This window comes from Juglans microcarpa x Juglans regia, chromosome 1S (genome assembly GCF_004785595.1).
Source record: "Juglans microcarpa x Juglans regia isolate MS1-56 chromosome 1S, Jm3101_v1.0, whole genome shotgun sequence".
Taxonomy (NCBI): Eukaryota; Viridiplantae; Streptophyta; class Magnoliopsida; order Fagales; family Juglandaceae; genus Juglans; species Juglans microcarpa x Juglans regia.
In genome coordinates, this window is record NC_054595.1 from 15576830 (window position 1) to 15583585 (window position 6756).

Below are 6756 nucleotides of genomic sequence, written 5' to 3' on the forward strand. Positions count from 1 at the left end.
ACAAGTGTTATCAAGTGTGTGTAAAGTGAGACTTGGAGGCATGCTGATAAAGTGTTAAAATTGCACGATTAAGTTTAAGTGAATAAATTGTTCAACTAAAATAAACTAAGCACTTGATTATGTAGCAGATTATAGTATTTAGGTTACATTGATAATAGCTGATATTTGCTCTCAAAAAGACTTATAAGGCACCTATTTGTAACAAGAATAATGTGACATTCACATTGCACTTTAGAATTAAGTTTAATGTTCCAACCTTGCCCTTATAGTGATGAGCAATTGGGCCTATTAGCTGCAGGTCATTTTTCAAAGGTAAGATACCAACTAAATTGGGTATTTTGCAAAATCACTTAATGTGCTTAGCAAAGTAAGAGGAGGTGATTTTGTGATCCAAAGGGAGAATTTGTTATGAGCAAGGAGCATAAAGGAAAAAGAAGGGACAAAGGAGGGGACACTTTACAGATTCATCCTGGAAGGAAAAGCAAAAGGTAACCAAGGGTTTTTAGAGTTATTTCTTCATCTCCTTTTTAAGCTCTTTTATTGTTCTTCATCTTAATTTTTCTGGAAGAATTGAACATTCACTGTGAGTAAGTAGTGTTGTAACTAAGCATGGTTGGTGTAGTTGGTATTGGATTGTGGTTTCTTTAGACTGATGTTGTAAGGCCCTGCCTCTTCATCAAAGTGGCCCGGATCAGTGCGTGAAAATGGCCCAGCCATTTTCGTGTTTAGTGAGAATCCTGAACGACGTCGTTTTTGAAGTGAGTGTTTTCTCCTTCAACTTCCGTTTCTTTCCGGGTTTCTCTGTTTTCAGTTTCAGTTTCTCCCGCATCTCTCTCGCGCACGTCTCTCTTTTCTTTTCGCTTTCATCTTTATTTCCTGTTGTTGGCATTAGTTTGAGTTTCCGAATCCCATGCCCTAGACCTCCTCACGTGGATTTCTGTTGCTGCGTTGCTTCTGGTTTCCCGAGTGTTGCCGTCTGCTATACTCTGTTTTTCCTCCATTTCTGCATTTTGGTTTCCGTCTGCAACTCACGGGCATCAATTCGCATCCCCTCCATTTTCGATTGGTAAGGGTTTCTTTCTCATCCAAGTATCGGTTTCTCCTTCTGTAACCGTGCGATTTCTGCTTCTTAGTTTTGGGTTTGGTTTATCTTCTTTTTGATGCAATATCTGTTTTGGCTGTGAGTTTGAGTAGTTTTTGTGAGTTTTTCTGGTTGGTATTTCGGGTTGGTGTTTTGTCCTAGGTTTGGATTATTTGAAGTTTCATTGTAGTGGAATTGTTGGACTGGTGGTGGAGAAAATATTTGGAAGTGTTAGTTTATACTTTATGTTATGGAGTTGGGAATGGAAAGAAGAGTGCTTTGTGTAGTGTAAACTGGTTTTGTTGGCAAAATCTGCGTACTTCGCTCGAGCAGACTGTCGAGCGCGATTCGAGCGAACAGCCAAATGAGCATTGGCTTGAGCGGAGTGTCGAGCGAGACTCGAGCGAACCTCTCTGACTTGCATTCGCTTGAGCGGAGTGTCGAGCGAGACTCGAGCGAACATCTCTGTCTTGCTTTAGCTCGAGCGGAGTGTCGAGCGAGACTCGAGCGAACCTCTCTGACTTTCCTTCGCTCGAGCGGACTGTCGAGCGAACTTGGCTCGAGCCAACTGTCAAGCCAACTTTCAGCAAACACTTTTTCAGTTCCGAATCAGTCTCCACTTAAAGCCAACGTACTGAGTTTAGTATAGAATATTTTGGGTCGAAGTGTGGGCTGTCCGGATTGTTATTTGGCTAGTTAAGTTTGATTAAACTCGTTGAATTATGGTCTAGAGTTTGAGTTCTTGAGTTGTTTAAGACCAATTGTGTATTGTTGGACTTTAATATTTAGTTTATATTATCTTATGAATAGGTGGCGAGACGAATAGAGATCGTATTCAAGTCATAGATAATACGCTGCAGGAGTCAGGTAAGCGGGGTTCCTATGCTAGGTTTTATACAAGTTAATAAGACTGAGGTTGATTTTCTGAAAACTTTGCATATTTTGTGTTGTGTTGGGAACTTGTGAAAATAAAGATCAACCTCGGTCACTCATCTGCATACTCATGAAATCTGTACGAAAAAGGAAAAATATGTTCTGGCATGCATTGTGTAGACATGAGCTAAATTCTGTCATGTGGTTTCTGAAATCTGGAAAAGAGCGATATTGAGGATATGAAAAGTTGTGCATTTTTTTAGAAAGAGGTTCTGGCTTTTGTGTTCAGCGTGTGTAACCGTCTGATTCTGTTTTGGTACTCGGTATTATTTTGTTATAACATCTGAAAACCTTTGGCATGGTGTACTGGTTTTCGTATCTGATTCTGTCTCTGCTTTGCTCTGCTCTGCTCTGTTATGCTCTGCTCTGTTTGGGTTGGTACCAACTTCTCTGTCTCTGAGTGCACCCACTTTGGAAACAAAGTGGTTTTGTTGTGGTATTTCCTGTGTGCACACTCGGGGCTCCGAGAAGAATAAAGGAAAGATTTCACCTCTGTCTCTGCCTGGTTTGGCCACCGGGGTTAGCACAACCCTACCACGGGGGTGAAACATGGTCTCTGCTCTGTTTGATGCTCTGTTTTGATTTGATGATGATACTCAGTTTATGTTATGCCAAAGTACCATGGGTTTTACTTGTTTTAAAACCATCGCTCTGTCATTTTGAAAATATGTTCTGTTCTGCATGATAACTCTGGAAAAATATTTTGTTCTGCATACTCTCCTTGATAAATGCTCATGTTTGCACGCTAGCATATGATTTCTGCTTACTGAGTTATTGATAACTCACCCCCTATCATTATAATATTTTTCAGATGATGTGGTGAGTCCAAATGAGGACCTGGATTAGAATGCTCTTTGTGTCTAAAGCTGAGGAGATGTTGGTAGAAGAAGGACTTCTGGTGTTCTTAGTTTTAATATCTTTGGGTTTTATTTATGTCTTGAGTTTAGTAAGATTTATGAAATATTTAGTTGGTTTGTTATGACTATCGGGAAGTTATGGACCCCTTTGATTTATTATTATTGCATTAAAGATTGTGTGGAGTTTGTAATGAGATTATTGAGAAGATTTGAGATTGATTTTCATTTATGAAGTTGTTGGAGATTATCCTTTGGATGTGTTGGGAGACATGTTTATGAGTGACAGGTAGTAATTCTCCAAGCCACCCGGATTTGGGGCGTTACAGATGTTCCTTTGGTTTTATTTCATGATCCTATGAAGTTACAAAGTAGTCTACATTAGAAACAACAAGCAGTTCATCATTAGAATCCTTGTTGTTGTTGACGATGAGGCACAATAGAAGCTTGGGTCTACAATATGAATCCATTGTTCAAATGCTTATTCTAAAATTGTTTTGCAACTAAGTACGTACTATTGGTTTTAACTGGAGATTGGTATTTACTTGTTGAATTTTCTGAATACTAGTCTCTTGATAGAGTTAGTATTTGAAGAGAAAAGGAATTGAGATTTACTTAGAACACAATCCATGAAGAGTGACACCCATAGCTTAGTTGTTTGATAGTTTGCCTCTTAGACATAAAGTTACTTTGAGAGTCTTACATTTTTCTATTTCTACTCCAGTTTGTTAAGCTTCAAAACCTTTTTCTTGTTTTCAAGATTCTTTGCAATCTAAAGTTGTGGGAATGAAATTGATACTTCATCAATTCGATTTGGACTCAAATGTAGATATGCTTACAGCTCACTCTTATAATTAGATTGCAAAAATCATTTCATACACTCTATTTTTATATAATCATAAAAAGTCTAAAAAGATTTTACATAGCATCGCTTCTCCTTTCTTTGTACATATACTACAAGATTTTATATAGCATTTTCAAGATTATTTTGATAATCTTTTGTCCCCGTGGAATACTATCATAGATTTATCCTTGATACAACTTGACACTTCTACACTTGAAAGAACATGTTCGGAACCACATCACATACATCCCTATATCAAAGCAAATATGGGAGGTATTACACCAAGTGTGAAATAAAAACACCTTAGCCTAGGCTCCGTTTAGATTCAGAAAGTGTTTCATCTCGTCTCATCTCATCATTACAACTTTCCTAAATTCTCATAAAAAATATAATAAACAATTCAATTTTTTCAAATTCTAAAACAATAATAATATTAAAAATAATATTCTAAATATTTTTTTCAACTTTTATCTTTCGTCTAAAACCATCTCACCTCATATTTGAATCAAAACCAGGCATAAATCTGCTAAAGGTCATGTCCCAAAGAGGTTGCAACATCACAAGTTAACCTTAAGAACATTTCAAAAGATAGCTCAGCCACCAACATTGATGAAGGAAGAATAAGAATGTAAAACTAGAAAGAAAAAAAAAAGCGAAAAAGCAAATAAAAAACACTCCATAAGGCAGAAAGCCATGGTTGTGATCTCTAAAATATATACGTTAAACTACGTCTCATATAAAATGATACGTCATCCCGGATTAGTGTAAATTGGAACATTAACTTACCTTTTTGGGCACCCAACTAGCTAGCTATGAGTGTGCATGATTTTCCTATACTCAGGTATATAAAGTTAGATTTTCGGCATGATTCAAGAATTCGAAAAATAAAATAAAATAGAAAGTCTCAGTTCATTAGTAAAAATCAAATGGAATTAGTTTAAATGGCAATGGAGCAAATGGGATCAACACTAACTTGTGAGCCAGAGAATTTTTTTAGAGTTCCCTAGCTACCAGCTAACATATTGGGAATGTCATTGCTATCAGCAAAGTGAGCAACACTCAAACAAACCCATTTGTGTATTTCATCTTAGTCAACATAGTCGAATCTATCATTCAAAAATTACCTTTTGGTTGATGGAACTTGTGGAATATTAAAAGGATCTAGAAGCTATAACTTTATGTACGGCAACATGGTGGAGGGAAGGAGGAGAATCGGATTTTTCTTAAGGGAATCAACATGTGAATATTGGGGGAGTGAGAAACTTAGCCATATGATGCTTAAGAATATTTTAATATTTGATCTTGGTGTAAGGTGTTGGGTGTCATCAAGCATTTAAACCCTAACTGTTAAAAGAGTTCTAAATGCTTTACAATCTGCCACGTCCCGGACTTTTGGCTTGTAGAGTTTTCTCAACTATATAAAATGCCACTAGCAATTTTCATGTGATATAAATCTACCAAGAAATACCTCTTATCCCCTCATCATACCTCAACAAAACTGAAACAAACAGAGAAATATAGCAAAACAAGGGCGGCAATGGAAAATAAAGAAAGGCTTTTTACCTAACGGTAGCTTCCAATTACTCCCATTGCTAGCTCACATTAAAGGCAGCTGAAACTATTGATTTTTGTAAGATCAGTCAGGTGATGGGGAGGATTGACTAGTGATAGCTCGGGGATGGAATCTCCCAATACTACCACGAATCGATGAGAAACAATTGGTCCCCAAACCATCAACAATCATCACCGTCTAAGACGATTCAGTGGTTGTTGGTTCAGAACAAGATTACGACAACTATAATTCTTGATCTGTGATAAGTAGGAATTTTCTCAAAGGACGCTGTGGGTTTCGCCCAAAATGGAAGTATACATAATCACAGAGAGACTGATTTTTTTTTTCACTCAGCATATAGGTGTGCTGCGACTATATGTTGATACAAATAATTACACTTTTACTTGTCACAAAAAGATTGAGTCATCAATATAATGGGACCCACAGTAGCGGCAACTGTATGTCATTATAACATATACAAAATGTGCCGAAATTGACTTCTAACATCAAAATTATTTGCAGTGAAATTTTGTTGCTAAAAATAATGCTTTTTATTGATAAATTCACCATGACCAGATCTAATGGCCTTAATTGCCTTATGAAACTAATTTTTAATTTTAGTTTTATAAGCCTTAAAAACGTTCAATGCTTGTGATTTTTCATTTATCAAATATAAATACCTATAACGAGAATAGTCATATATAAAAATGATAAAATATAATTGACCATTCCAAGATGTTATAGGAAAATCGGTCTGGACCAGACCGAACCGGACTGGTTGGTCTGGAACCGGTTCCTATATTATGAAGACCGGCCTGATCCGGTCCGGTTTTAGTTCCGTAGTTTTCGGGACCGGACCGAATCGGACCGATTGAAAAAATATATATAAAAATTTATTTTATACATTATACAAAATATTTATATATATAAGTTTTATATATAATATATAATTTTATATTAAATTTTTATATATAATATATATAATTATATATCATATATGAAATAATTTCATATTATAATTTTTAAATTATGACATAAAATGTTAATCTTAAATATGAATATTTGTAATTTATTTGATCATATGTTAGTAATATAATTATATGTAAGATAATGTTATTATAATTTATAAAATAAAAATTTAATCTTAAAGATGAAAACTTAATTGATCATATGATTTAAACATAATATATATATTAAATTATTAATAACATTTTATCATAAGAAGTAATACTTTATTATATGTTTTTTACATTTTTAAAAAACCGAAAAATCGGATCGGACTGGACCTGAAATCTGTAAAATCGGATATACCGGTTTAGGATGGTAACCAGGGCGTAATCGGTTTTGAAAAATACAAAACCGGTACATACTAGTTTGGTCCTAGATTTTATCTAAAACAGGACCGAACTGGACTGGTTACATCCTTAGCTGATAGGGCTATAATTGATTCAAGTCGATTTGGGCTTTTGGGTATTGAGTTAAGCTGGACTCA